This window comes from Bos mutus, chromosome 14 (assembly GCF_027580195.1).
Source record: "Bos mutus isolate GX-2022 chromosome 14, NWIPB_WYAK_1.1, whole genome shotgun sequence".
NCBI lineage: Eukaryota > Metazoa > Chordata > Mammalia > Artiodactyla > Bovidae > Bos > Bos mutus.
Genome location: NC_091630.1, coordinates 40472881 through 40487434, shown reverse-complemented (window position 1 = coordinate 40487434; position 14554 = coordinate 40472881). Strand labels below are relative to the sequence as shown.

Here is a 14554-nt window from a genome sequence, read left to right as displayed (position 1 = left end):
AACACTGCAGGTGCCACTTTTCAAGAGAGAGCAAGCACTTCGAAATATCCGAGAGTGCCTGGCACTCTGGGATCAAAGAAACATTGACACCTATCAAACCAAAAAACCCCTTCCAGAACCAATCCCCATACTCAGCAAGGACAGGAAAGAGGAGGCCTGGATAAAAGGGAATAGGAGGGCAGAGGAAGAAGATTTTAGAAATTATTAGGGTTGCTTTTTAAACTATGTCATGAAAACAATAGAAGATACTGAACCCTGGAGTTTTAAAGCTAAAAATTACATTCTGGCAGCACAAACCGTTCAGAGAAGAATCTCTCTTTAGTTCTTTGTACGGAGGTGAAAAAAACAAAAAGATCCTTCAAAAATGGCAATGGTATCTGAATTCCTCAAGCAGGCCTGATTTATTGAAAATGAAGAGCAGGAATACATTAAAACGGTGAAAGGATCCAAAGGTGGTCCTGGGTCAGCAGTGAGCCCCTATCTTACGTTCAATCCATCCTCGGATGTTGAGGCCTTGCACAAAGCAACCACAGTTAAAGGTGTGGATGAAGCAACCATCATTGAAATTCTGACTAAGAGAAACAATGCACAGCGTCAGCAGATCAAAGCGGCCTATCTGCAGGAGAAAGGAAAGCCCCTGGATGAAGTTCTGAAGAAAGCCCTCCTCGGTCACCTTGAGGAAGTTGTTTTGGCTCTATTGAAAACTCCAGCCCAGTTTGATGCCGAAGAGCTCCGTGCTGCCATGAAGGGCCTTGGGACTGATGAAGACACTCTGAATGAAATTCTGGCATCAAGAGCTAACAGAGAAATCAGAGAAATTAACAGAGTCTATAGAGAAGAACTGAAGAGAGATCTGGCTAAAGACATCGCCTCAGACACATCTGGAGATTATGAGAAGGCTTTGCTTTCTCTTGCTAAGGGTGACCGATCTGAGGAGCTTGCTGTAAATGACGACTTGGCTGATTCAGATGCCAGGGCCTTATATGAAGCAGGAGAAAGAAGAAAAGGGACAGATGTGAATGTGTTCACTACCATTCTTACCACCAGGAGCTATCCCCATCTTCGCAGAGTGTTTCAGAAATATTCCAAGTATAGTAAGCATGACATGAACAAAGTTCTGGACCTGGAGTTGAAAGGTGACATCGAGAAATGCCTCACAGTTATTGTGAAGTGTGCTATGTTCTTTGCTGAGAAGTTCCATCAGGCCATGAAGGGTGTTGGAACTCGTCATAAGACACTGATCAGGATTATGGTTTCCCGCTCTGAAATTGACATGAATGACATCAAAGCATGCTATCAGAAGTTGTATGGCATCTCTCTCTGTCAAGCCATCCTGGATGAAACCAAAGGAGATTATGAAAAAATCCTGGTGGCTCTCTGTGGAAGAGACTAAACATTCCTTTGATGATCTCAAGCTTTTTGATCAGAAGACTTTTTAATCATCTTTTCATTCCATATCATAGATTTAAATAGTAAAGTTTCTTCAATAGAAATATAGTCTAGTAACTTCTTCCTGAAAAATAGCCTATAAATCATTTTTTGTATTACAACTCTTTATAGATACAAAAATTTTTTTTAAATATAGTTATTCCAAACTATAAAACCCTACAAAGAGGTTGTTCTAGTAATAATGCCTAAGAAAAATATTTACCTTGCAGAAAATAAAATGATTTTACAGGAAAAAAAAAATTACATTCTGATCTATGTCTCCTTCCTAAGGTGGAAACATTTAATTGAGAAATAAGCAACCAAAGAGTATTCCATTCATTTCCCATAGAAAATTAGTAAGGAAAAAAAAAAGAAAAAATGAGAAGAAAGTTCCAGCAAATCCTGAAAGCATGGCAAAAATACGTGTCCACAGAACAAATAAAATCTTCTGCTTGATATTTCGAAAAAAAAAAAGAAATTTTAAGAAGGATAGAGACTGTGTTTTTATTTAAAAAAAAACATAAAAGACAGAAAAACTAAGAAATCAAGTGGTTGGAAAATAGGAAGATTTGAAAAGGTGAAAGAATTCAGTGAGTAAATAAAAAAAAAAAAAAAAAAAAGCCCTGACTTGAAAGAAGGTTAAATTAAAGAAGGAACACAAGTTTGAATAAACATAGTGAATAATGTCTCCTTGGAGAAATGCTGATTTCAAGTCCAGCAGGGGGAATGAACATGATGTTCCTGTTATATCTTGTCATACAAGAGAGCTGGGAAGATTATCAAAGACTACGTGGATGTGTCGGAAGGACTCAAGAGCCAACTTGAACAGGATCCATGAACCTAAGAGGGGACAATATGTGCATTGATATTTATAACAACCTCAGTGAAAACAACAAAGAAAAAAAATGCCTAATTGGTCCTCCTTGGAAGCTTCTCTGGACTCAATCTCTCTCTCTCTTTTTCCTTTTTTTCATAAAACTTCTTCATAAAATAAAAGAATTTATTCTGTCTTTCCTAATTAAACTGTAACTCAGGGAAACCAAATAGTTGATGAAATAATGTTCTATCTAGTAAATGAATACTAATAATCTAATTAGTAGAATATCACCAATGGGTACTGTAATAAGTTAATGCATCTATGCATTGGTCATTAATGGTTGCAACATCACAGTAAGACAAACACTTTTTAATTCCTTTTGGAATTAATCAATTTTTTTTTTGGAATTAATCAATATTATCTACAAAGTAAAATTCCCAAAAAATCAAACCTGAATTTGGACAATGCTCTAAATCTACCTACCAACTGTGAGTAAATCGCATGGGCCAAAAGAGCATCATGAATACATAAGCATGAAGGGGATGCAACCGGCATAAGCCACACAGTTGGAAATCTTACTGGATTAATGCTTCAAATTCAATGACAAGTGCTTGAAAGAAATATGAGCAAACCGAGTTCTTTTAAAGCTATAGTTGGGCTTACCTAGTGACTCATTGGTAAAGAATCTGCCTGCTAATGCAGGAGAGCAGGAGACACCTGTTTGAGCCCTGGGTCAGAAAGATCCACTGGAGGAGGGAATGGCAACTCACTCCCATATTCTTGCCTGGAGAATTCCATGGTCAGAGGAGCCTGGCAAACTAAGAGTCAGACACAACCGAGGGACTAACACTTTCACTTTCGGGTTATTATAGATGTAATTATATATGTAGAGCACAAACTCCTTTAAGAACAGTGACTAGTGTCATCAATGTCAAATTGACCCCAATATCAGTGCGTTCAAAATGTGTGGTGCCTAGAATATGTTTGACAGTAAAAAGTTATACACAACTCTATTCTAACTAAATAATAATTTGAAAGTGTTAGTCGTTCAGTCGGGTCCAATTCTTTGCAACCCCCAGCCAGGCTTCTCTATCCATGGGATTCTCTAGGCAAGCGTACTGGAGTGGGTTGCCATTCCCTCCTCCAGGGGTCTTCCTGACCCAGGGATTGAACCTGGGTCCACCAATTGCAGGCAAGTTTTTCACTGTCTGAGCCACCAGGGAAGCCCTCAGATAATAATAATATTACTACTACTAATAATAATAATATGAAATAGAGTATAAATGGGAGAATAAAGATGTCACTGGAAATCCCAGACTACAAAATAAATTATCTCAAAGCCACTGGCCAGTCAATTGACCGCATAGTTGCTTGTGAATTGTTCACCATTTAAATGCATAATTGAGAGGTGTTAAAATAAATTGTATCAAAACATACAATTTTTATACCCATAATTTTTGAGATAAACTACTTTTTGGGGCTCCAAAAACACTGCAGATGGTGATTGTAGCCATAAAATTAAAAGACAGTTATCCTTGGAAGGAAAGTTATGACCAACCTAGATAGCATATTCAAAAGCAGAGACATTAATTTGCCAACAAAGGTCTGTCTAGTCAAGGCTATGGTTTTTCCAGTGGTCATGTATGGATGTGAGAGTTGGACTGTAAAGAAAGCTGAGCTCCAAAGAATTGATGCTTTTGAACTGTGGTGTTGGAGAAGACTCTTGAGAGTCCCTTGGACTGCAAGGAGATCCAACCAGTCCATTCTAAAGGAGATCAGTCCTGGGTGTTCTTTGGAAGGACTGATGGCTAAAGCTGAAACTCCAATACTTTGGCCACCTGATGCGAAGAGTTGACTCATTGGAAAAGACTCTGATGCTGGGAGGGATTGGGGGCAGGAGGAGAAGGGGACGACAGAGGATGAGATGGCTGGATGGCATCACCGAACGATGGACATGAGTTTGAGTGAACTCCCAGAGTTGGTGATGGACACGGAGGTCTGGCGTGCTGCAATTCATGGGATTGCAAAAAGCTGGACACAACTGAGCAACTGAACTGAACTGAACCTGTCAAGTAGAAATAGATTTGATAGAAAGTATTCATTCAGGTTCCTAAATGATCCATTCCCTATATTTCCCTGTGAAACAATCAATTATAACTATAATAATCTGTCAGGTATTCACCAATCTCTCCTTCCTTTATTTTCCAAGGTTTGGTATCACTACAAAGTCAAATCCTTTTGCAGAATATAGCAATTTCAAAACCTCTCACCAATGTTAGTCACTAGGATAAAATAATACAATTAGAAAACCACTGGTTATGTGCTAAGACATGATCCTTCAGTGTCACTCAAGGTGGGCCAGAATTCAGACTATACCTGAGTTAGAATTTGAATTCCAGAGTGCACCATTAAACCACAGCTCATCTTCTCTTTTTAAAACTATTAGAAATAAACCTGTTGCCTGACCTTTAAGATTCTGCAAAGCGATCACATTTAGATTTTTTGTCTCTTTTAACTTCCCTAGCCCCTTTCTCTACTTTCAGTATAGTGATTCGCAGATAAGTACAGTGAGGTCAACAGATGTGAGTCAATGGGTACAAACTTTCTAGTTAAAAGACGAATAAATCCTGGGAACCTAATGTACAGCATGATGACTATAGTTAACAGCATTCTATTGTGTACTTGAAAGTTTCTGAGAGAGTGGATCTTACATGTTCTCACCATGCACACACAAAAAAAGGTAATTAATTGTGTGAGGGGATGGATGTGTTAACTAACCTTATTGTAGTAATCATTATGCAATATATACTTGTATCAAATTATAATGTTGTATCCCCTGGAGAAGGAATGGTTACTCACTCCAGTATTCTTGCCTGGAGAATTCTATGGACAGAGGAGCCTGGTGGGCTACCGTCCATAAGATCCCAAAGAGTCAGATATGACAAAGAGTTGGACACAACTGAGCAACTAATACTACTGCTACTGCTACACCTTAAACTTACACTGTATTACATGTCAATTACATCTCAGTAAAGCTAAAAAGGGAAAAAAGGACTCAAATGGAGCAGGGTGAGGCTGGTGGAGAAAAGCCACTGCCGTGAGCAGCACTGAGGTGGGCTGAGAGTCACGGACCTCTGTTAGCATTGCTGTGGAGGAGCTGTTCCCACAGGAGAGGAGGGGGCGGGGACAGCGCAGCTGTGATGCCTGTTGCAAATCCTAGGTAGCCTCAGGCGACTTTTCAAAGTTAGGTGATGAAAACCAATAAATGAGATTATATGAACGAATTACATAAATGCCTTTATTCTACTTACAGCACTTTGGCAACTTCTTCCATCTAAACCCTGTGGTTCTCAAATCAGGAACTTTAATATGCGTCAGAAGTTTCCAAATTTTTCATCATCAACCCCGACACCAAAAGAAAAGTTGAAATTTTATGACCCCTAGTAAATGAAGTATCTTTTGTATTTTTAGTATTTACCAAGAGAACATTTAATGATTACCTACCATGTGCCAGGAGAAAAGAAAAATAAGACACAGATTTTAAATACAGACTTTGTTCCAGTGTTATTCTTTCTTTTGACTTCAGTATAAGAGCTATTGGGCTATTTGGTGTCCCTGTGAGGGGTTAAGCAAATGCTTACAGAGGGGATAAGCAATCCTACAATTGCTCAATAACTTTGTATTTTGATTTAAGGGAAAACTAAAAGACCTTCCTTTCCCAAAGTATCTCTGCTCTGTGGAGACTGGAGGTGCCCTGCAATTGACTCAAGATAATGTTTATTTGTTTAAACAGTTAAATGAGTAGTTTCTATTTAACAGGTGAGCACAGATCTTCACAACAGTACCTACTCCATGACAGAGCTAAGAGAAAAACTCTTAGGGAAAGAAAAACAATATGGGCAAAACGTCAAGGTTCCATGGGATATTGACAGGATTGTAAAACTTACAGAGGTACCTAGAAACCCTGGGTATTTAGTAATAATATCAACAAAGGACGATGGCGAATAAGACAATACTCAGGTCAGAGGATGCATTGAGTAGATGAAGTGGTCCTTTATATTCTTTTGCCTTCTCATATACCTCTGCTTTTTCCTGTCCAGAATCTGTTCTGTATCCTCAGTAGGCCTACACATACACATACACACACATGCACACAGAGACATGTGTGTGCACCACACATACACACATACATGAATTCATATACACATATGTAAACTCTGCTCAGTTAAAGCTTAGCTTTTAATAATAAAGAAAATATATAATGCCATATATTTTATAGATTTTTAAAACACTTGCACTTTAATAGAAAACATTTAATGTCTAAATATAAGAAGTCATTTCTGACACTGGAGGTTGACAGTTTCACAGAGAAAACTTGGGGAGCACAGAGACAAACCTGACCTCTCCCCATCCACCATCTCCCACAACCTTGGGGAAAAGTCATCAACCCCTCTACTAAGTCAAAATCAAGTTTATCAATGTCCCAATTTCAAAGAGAATTCCCTACCTCATGTTAGGCATCCACATGTATTTTATTTGTTGAAGAGAGATGATATAAAGGAGAAAATCATCTGAAATTATAAGGTATAGCATTTAATCAACAGATATTTAAATTTAAGGTAAAATTAAATCATAATTTGATATTATATGTGGAGTTTTATTTTCGAAAGGATAATATGAAAAGCTCACTTCCTATTTTAACTTATATTTTCAGAGAATGTACTTGGTGTAAAAGAAGAATGTCTTCCATTATTGTGCTTTTCTTACAAGCAAACAAGGATTTATATTCCTTTTCAAGAAATGACTGTTTGATAACAGAAGAATAAATACTTTATATTTTTAGAAACAGGCAGGCTACTGATATCCTTGATTAGCTTCAATAAATTTGAATGGTTTCTATAATCCACTCTTTTTTTCCTAATCAAATATTTATTTTTTTATTTTTTATTATTTTACAATATTGCATTGGTTTTGCCATACATCCACATGCATCCATCCACTCTTTAATTTGTACCTGACCCACTTAGTTCCTGGAAATCAGTCGACTTCTAAATATGCAGTTCATAGAACACACCACCAGAGGGCAATAAAGAAGTTAAAAATCTTGAAGCCATACAGTGAAAACGCGAGGCATGCCGAAGTCCTTTCAGTCTATCCGACTCCACTGGACTGAAGCCCCACCAGGCTCTTCTGTCCATGGGGATTCTGCAGGCAAAAATACTGGAGTGGGTTTCTGTGGCCTCCTCCAGGGGATTTTCGCAACCCAGGGATCGAAGCCACGTCTCTAACATCTAACCTGCTTTGGCAGGCTGGTTCTTTGCCATTCAGTTCAGTTCAGTTCAGTTCAGTCACTCAGTCGTGTCCGACTCTTTGTGACCCCATGAATCGCAGCACGTCAGGCCTCCCTGTCCATCACCAACTCCAGGAGTTCACTCAGACTCACGTACATCGAGTCAGTGATGCCATCCAGCCATCTCATCCTCTGTCATCCCCTTCTCCTCCTGCCCCCAATCCTTCCCACCATCAGAGTCTTTTCCAATGAGTCAACTCTTTGCATGAGGTGGCCAAAGTACTGGAGTTTCAGCTTTAGCATCATTCCTTCCAAAGAAATCCCAGGGCTGATCTCCTTCAGAATGGACTGATTGGATCTCCTTGCAGTCCAAGCAACTCTCAAGAGTCTTCTCCAACACCACAGTTCAAAAGCATCAATTCTTCAGTGCTCAGCTTTCTTCACAGTCCAGCTCTCACATCCATTCATGACCACAGGAAAAACCATAGCCTTGACTAGACAGACCTTTGTTGGCAAAGTAATGTCTCTGCTTGCCACCAAATAGTGGGAATTTAAATAAAAGCAACATTTCACAATATGCTTTCCTGACCCATGTTATATATAATAACTTAATGGACTATATGTACATGGGTTCTGAAAAGTAACAGCACACTTCACTGGTCAATTTCTATGACAAGGGGAACATAATTTGAGTGTAGAAAAACAGTATACTTACATCTTAAAATTTCACACCCCATAGAATCATACAACTTTGAAAAAATGGTAAGAATAATGGCTTTCTGTGACTCAATAACTAGCTAACATAATCAAGTGTAGAATTTATCTTCCTATGATGCTCAAATGCATAGGAAAAATGCATATCTAAGAGAATGGATAAACTCTAAGTGACATGTGAAAATGAGCAAATCTTCAAATGGGAAAAGTATAAGATCTATAAGGAACAATTTTCACTGTACTAGTATGGATGTATACATAAATAGTCTCTAAAAGACATAAAAACCACTTCCAGAAAGTAATTTGAGGTAGAAGGGAATTAACATGGATGAGGAAGAAAGGAGAGTTAGTTTTTAAAATAGTTTCATTTATTTGGGTTTTTTTTTTAATTTGTTTTACTTACTTGGTCTTTGCAATATAAGGAAGCAGTGGTTTTCAGACCAGTGTCCCAAAGGAATAAAGGGAATGAGGACTATAATGGAGCCCAGCTAATGTTTGATTACTTTGTAATAATACTGTAATAATAATAATGTTTGATTATCTTACAGTAGATGCATGTGTGCATGCTCAGTTCCTCAGTCATGTTCAACTCTTTGAAACCCCATGGATTGTACATTCCAGGTTCCTCTGTCCATGAAACTTTCCAGGCAAGAATACTAGAGTGGGTTGCCTGTTTCTTCTCCATATAATAGATGAAATGGTAGCTAAATCATTTGAACAACAAGCATCCTCCCTGAAAATAATCTTGAGCCATCAACCTTAACTTATATATTAAAGAAAGCAGAGCTAGAATAATGTTTTCTTTGGAGAGAAAAATAAGATTTTGGATCAAATCAATAATGTCAGCAAACCTCAGCGGTATAAAATACTTCTGATTCCTGTCATGCCTCTAGAAGAGGGAAAGCTGAGTGATAATTTCCCCAGATTTGATATTCAATGAAAACATTTTAGATAAAGGCCATCTCTAGTTAAAAACTGGCTTTCCCACATGGCAGTAGTGGTAAAGAATCTGCCTGCAATGCAAGAGATATGGGTTTGATCTCTGGGTTGGGAAGATCCCCTAGAGGAGGGCATGGCAACCCACTCCAGTATTCTTGCCTGGAGAATCCCCATGGACAGAGGAGCCTGTAGGGCTACAGTCCATGGGGTCTCAAAGAGTTGGACACAACTGAGTGACTTTCACTTCACTAATAAAAAGTGTTATGGATTTTTCCTTGGGTAGTCTCCAATATGATAGCTGACAGGAGTTCCTCTTTCCTTCCCAAATACATATGGGGATAGGGAGGTGGGTACCAGTCAGAAGAACTATCTAAATAATGCATAGTAATCAATACTTTGGGTTTTTTTTTAAATAGAGATTTCTATATAAATTGTTTTCATTGGATAATATTTAATATTAGCTCTTGAAAATAGGAATGACAAATATTTTAAAATTTGTACAATTCATCTTGATTGGCTATAAATTATGTTCCTTTCTACAAAAATTGAATTGATATAATATTATATGAACACAATTTCAACTATGAATTGCAGTTCTGTGGGATCAATAACTGTGTATTATTTATCATTCTATTTCCTACAAAAATGCATATACTTAATAGGAATTCAGTAACACTTGATTGGATATATCATTGACTAAAAGAATATATACAAGAGATACAAGACAATTCTAAATTATACTAAATCAGAATAATTTTTACAAATAATAATCATTTGAATTTACCAATATATTTTTGAGGACTTATATATTACTAATTATAAATGTAAAAATCTTCAAAGAAATATCAGGTTTTCAAGTTACTTTTTATAGTAATTATAGGAAAAAATGTATTCTAATCATGGGTATTTCCTTTACAGATTCCTTAATTTATATTGCAGTTAAGTCATGATAATATTATGGCTTAAATTTCAACAACAATTTTTAACGAGGAAACCTTTTAGGATTTTCCTACCTCTTGCTGCTGTTTTCTTCCTTTACATGACCCTTAACAAAAATTCCTGGAAGAGGGAAATTTTATGAGAGCAGAGTAAGTAGAATGAGGCAAGGGTCAGGGAACTAAGAATCACAGTGACACGCAGTAGAGTACAAAGCCAGGGCCAGTTACAGGGTGACTATCTTGGTATAATATAAAGCCTGATGTTTTAGACTACAAAGGTTGATTTCCCCACTAAATGGGGATTAATTTACTCCAAGTCCAAAAAACATCTATTTCTGCTTTATTGACTATGCCAAAGCCTTTGACTGTGTGCATCACAATAAACTGTGGAAAATTCTGAAAGGGATGGGGATACCAGACCACCTGACCTGCCTCTTGAGAAACCTGTATGCAGTTCAGGAAGCAACAGTTAGAACTGAACATGGAACAACAGACTGGTTCCAAATAGGAAAAGGAGTATGTCAAGGCTGTATATTGTCAACCTGCTTAAACTTATATGCAGAGTACATCATGAGAAACACTGGGCTGGAAAAGCACAAGCTGGAATGAAGATTGCCGGGAGAGATATCAACAACCTCAGATATGCAGATGACACCACCCTTATGGCAGAAAGTGAAGAGGAATTAAAAGCCTCTTGATGAAAGTGAAAGAGGAGAGTGAAAAAGCTCAACATTCAGAAAACGAAGATCATGGCATCCGGTCCCATCACTTCATGGGAAATAGATGGGGAAACAGTGGAAACAGTGTCAGACTTTATTTTTCTGGGCTCCAAAATCACTACAGATGGTGACTGCAGCCATGAAATTAAAAGACACTTACTCCTTGGAAGGAAAGTTATGACCAACCTAGATAGCATATTCAAAAACAGAGACATTACTTTGCCAACAAAGGTCTGTCTAGTCAAGGCTGTGGTTTTTCCAGTGGTCATGTATGGATGTGAGAGTTGGACTGTGAAGAAGGCTGAGCTCTGAAGAATTGATGCTTTTGAACTGTGGTGTTGGAGAAGACTCTTGAGAGTCCCTTGGACTTCGAGGAGATCCAACCAGTCATTCTGAAGGAGATCAGCCCTGGGATTTCTTTGGAAGGAATGATGCTAAAGCTGAAACTCCAGTACTTTGGCCACCTCATGCAAAGAGCTGACTCATTGGAAAAGACTCTGATGCTGGGAGGGATTGGGGGCAGGAGGAGAAGGGGACGACAGAGGATGAGATGGCTGGATGGCATCACTGACTCAATGGACGTGAGTCTGAGTGAACTCCGGGAGTTGGTGATGGACAGGGAGGCCTGGTGTGCTGCGATTCATGGGGTCACAAAGAGTCGGACACGACTGAGTGACTGAACTGAACTGAACTGACTGAAACATGATATAAAAGATGCTTACTCCTTGGAAGAAACATTATGACCAAACTAGATAGCATATTGAAAAACAGAGACATTACTTTGCCAACAAAGGTCCATCTAGTCAAGGCTATGCTTTTTCCAGTGGTCATGTATGCATGTGAGAGTTGGACTGTGAAGAAAGCTGAGTGCCGAAGAATTGATGCTTTTGAACTGTGGTGTTGGAGAAGACTCTTGAGAGTCCCTTGGACTGCAAGGAGATCCAACCAGTCCATTTTGAAGGAGATCAGCCCTGGGTGTTCTTTGGAAGTAATGATGCTAAAGCTGAAACTCCAGTACTTTGGCCACCTCATGCAAAGAGTTGACTCGTTGGAAAAGACTCTGATGCTGGGAGGGATTGGGGGCAGGAGGAGAAGGGGACAACAGAGGATGAGATGGCTGGATGGCATCACCGACTTGATGGACGTGAGTTTCAATGAACTCCGGAAGACGGTGATGGATAGGGAGGCCTGGCGTGCTGTGATTCATGGGGTCGCAAACAGTCGGACACGACTGAGTGACTGAACTGAACTGAACTGAGACATGGTTAGATCTTATGGAAAGTACCAGTCTGTGTCAATAAACAAAGTGTTGCGCACGTTCATGATAGTGGAGCAAGGGCATTAGAAATTTTCCTTGTAGCCCAAGATTTGAGCAAATGGCTTTACTTCCTCCCTTGTTGGGGGATGAGTAGCAATTCAGCTAGCTGAGTCCTGCTCACGCATTCACGATACAGATCAGATAGATCCTTGCAGCCCTCTCCTTAATGGGCATCACATCACATAATGTATCTGGGGTTGGATCTTCCAATAAAAATATGACCCACCAATCCTTTTACACTATATTGCTAAAATCAATCATACACACACAGAGAAACACAATTTAAATGTATCACTTGTAAAGATTCATTCAACTATTTTTTAATTAGGTGGTCTAATTCTGCTTAGGTTGCCAACAGCAGAGGCAAAACGGGCAAATTCTAATTGTCAAATGGCAGTTGTTTGGTGGTCTTAGACTCCTACGGGCTGCTGGATCTAAGGACTCAAACAAATGCCACGATGCATTGCTATGAGTTGAATTGTATCCCCTAAAATCTAACCCATAGTACCCTAGAATGTGAACAGATTTGGAAATAAGGATCTTTGCAGATGTAATTAGTTCAGATAAATAGGATGGACCTTCAATCCAATATGACTGGTATCCTCACAAGAAGAAAGGCAGAGTCAGAGACACACAGAGACAACTCCATTTGACAACAGAGGAAGAGACTGGAGAGACACAGCTACACTGATTTGCTAACAATGCCAACATCTTTCCATGTGCCTCTTAAAAGTGAAGTGAAAGTCCCTCAGTCCTGTCTGACTCTTTGTGACCCCATGGGCTGTAGTCCATGGAATTCTCCAGGCCAGAATACTGGAGTGAGTAGCCTTTCCCTTCTCCAGGGGATCTTCCCAACCCAGGGATCGAACCCATGTCTCCCTCATTGCAGGCAGATTCTTTACCAGCTGAGCCACAAGAGAAGCTCCATGGCCATCACTAATCAAAATTACAATGAGGTACCTCCTCACATGGTCAGAACGGCCATCATCGTCAAAAAATCTACAAATAAATGCTAAAGAATATGTGGAGAAGAGGGAACCCTCCTGCACTGTTAGTGGGAATGTAAATAGGTGCAGTCACTGTGGAGAATAGCATGGAGGTTCCTTAAGAAGCTAAAAACAGAACAACTACACGACCCAGCAGTCCCACTCCTGGACATTTACCTGGAGAAAACCATCATTCCAAAAGATACATGGACCCCAATTTTCATTACAGCACTATTTACGATAGCCAGGACATGGAATCACCATCAATATCCATTGGTAAAGGAATGGATAAAGAAGATGTGGCACATATACACAATAGAATATTACTCAGCCCTATACAGTGGAAGTGAGAAATAGATTTAAAGGACTAGACCGGATAGACAGACTGCCTGATGAACTATGGACGGAGGTTCGTGACACCGTACAGGAAACAGGGAGCAAGACGATCCCCAAGAAAAAGAAAGGCAAAACAGCAAACAGCTGGGGGGCCTTACAAATAGCTATGAAAGAAGAGAAGTGAAAAGCAAAGGAGAAAAGGGAAGATATACCCATTTGAATGCAAAGTTCCAAAAAATAGTAAGGAGAGATAAGAAAGCCTTCCTCAGCGATCAATGCAAAGACATAGAGGAAAACAATAGAATGGGAAAGACTAGAGATCTCTTCAATAAAATCAGATACCAAGGGAACATTTCATGCAAAGATGGGCTCAATAAAGGACAGAAATGGTATGGACCTAACAGAAGCAGAAGATATTAAGAAGAGGTGGCAAGAATACACAGAAGAACTGTACAAAAAAGATCTTCACGCCCCAGATAATCAGGAAGCTGTGATCACTCACACTCACCTAGAGCTGGACATGCTGGAATGTGAAGTCAGGTGGGCCTTACGAAGCATCACTACGAACAAAGCTAGTGGAAGCGATGGAATTCCAGTTGAGCTATTTCAAATTCTAAAAGACGATGCTGTGAAAGTGGTGCATGCAGTATGTCAGCAGATTTGGAAAACTCAGCAGTGGCCACAGGACTGGAAAAGGTCAGTTTTCATTCCGATCCCAAAGAAAGGTAATGCCAAAGAATGCTCAAACTACCACACAATTGCACTCATCTCACACTCTAGTAAAGTAATGCTCAAAATTCTCCAAGACAAGCTTCAGCAATATGTGAATCGTGAACTTCCAGATGTTCAAGCTGCTTTTAGAAAAGGCAGAGGAACCAGAGATCAAATTGCCAACATCTGCTGGATCAATGAAAAAGCAAAAGAGTTCCAGAAAAACATCTATTTCTGCTTTATTGACTATGCCAAAGCCTTTGATTGTGTGCATCACAATAAAATGTGGAAAATTCTGAAAGAGATGGGCATACCAGACCACCTGACCTGCCTCTTGAGAAATCTGTATGCAAGTCAG

The 14554-nt window shown here is 39.2% G+C and overlaps 1 pseudogene; it reads left to right on the top strand.

The window, feature by feature from the left end:
* Nucleotides 1–349: 349 nt before the first annotated feature.
* On the top strand, nucleotides 350–1689 carry LOC102271725 (annexin A1 pseudogene; annotated as a pseudogene).
* The last annotated feature ends 12865 nt before the right edge of the window (nucleotides 1690–14554 follow it).